A 707-nucleotide genomic window follows, 5' to 3' on the forward strand; every position below is an offset into this window, starting at 1 on the left:
TACCAACAGACTGTGTTAGTTACCAACAGACTGTGTTGGTTACCAACAGACTGTGTTAGTTACCAACAGACTGTGTTAGTTACAAACAGACTGTGTTAGTTACCAACAGACTTGTTAGTTACTAACAGACTTGTTAGTTACCAACAGACTTGTTAGTTACCAACAGACTGTGTTAGTTACCAACAGACTGTTAGTTACCAACAGACTTGTTAGTTACCAACAGACTGTTAGTTACCAACAGACTGTGTTAGTTACCAACAGACTGTGTTAGTTAACAACAGACTTGTTAGTTACCAACAGACTGTTAGTTACCAACAGACTGTGTTAGTTACCAACAGACTGTGTTAGTTACCAACAGACTTGTTAGTTACCAACAGACTTGTTAGTTACCAACAGACTGTGTTAGTTACCAACAGACTTGTTAGTTACCAACAGACTGTGTTGGTTACCAACAGACTTGTTAGTTACCAACAGACTGTGTTAGTTACCAACAGACTTGTTAGTTACCAACAGACTGTGTTAGTTACCAACAGACTTGTTAGTTACCATCAGACTGTGTTAGTTACCAGCAGACTGTTAGTTACCAACAGACTGTGTTAGTTACCAACAGATTGTGTTAGTTACCAACAGACTGTTAGTTACCAACAGATTGTGTTAGTTACCAACAGACTGTGTTAGTTACCAACAGACTGTTAGTTACCAACAGA

The 707-nt window shown here is 38.6% G+C and overlaps 1 protein-coding gene across 1 annotated transcript in view; it reads right to left on the minus strand.

Moving 5' to 3' along the window:
* LOC106511252 (mpv17-like protein) overlaps positions 1–707 on the minus strand; it is a gene marked incomplete in the record, with an annotated part of 10,330 nt that overhangs the window by 3,134 nt on the left and 6,489 nt on the right.

Source organism: Austrofundulus limnaeus, unplaced genomic scaffold (genome assembly GCF_001266775.1).
Source record: "Austrofundulus limnaeus strain Quisiro unplaced genomic scaffold, Austrofundulus_limnaeus-1.0 Scaffold2627, whole genome shotgun sequence".
NCBI lineage: Eukaryota > Metazoa > Chordata > Actinopteri > Cyprinodontiformes > Rivulidae > Austrofundulus > Austrofundulus limnaeus.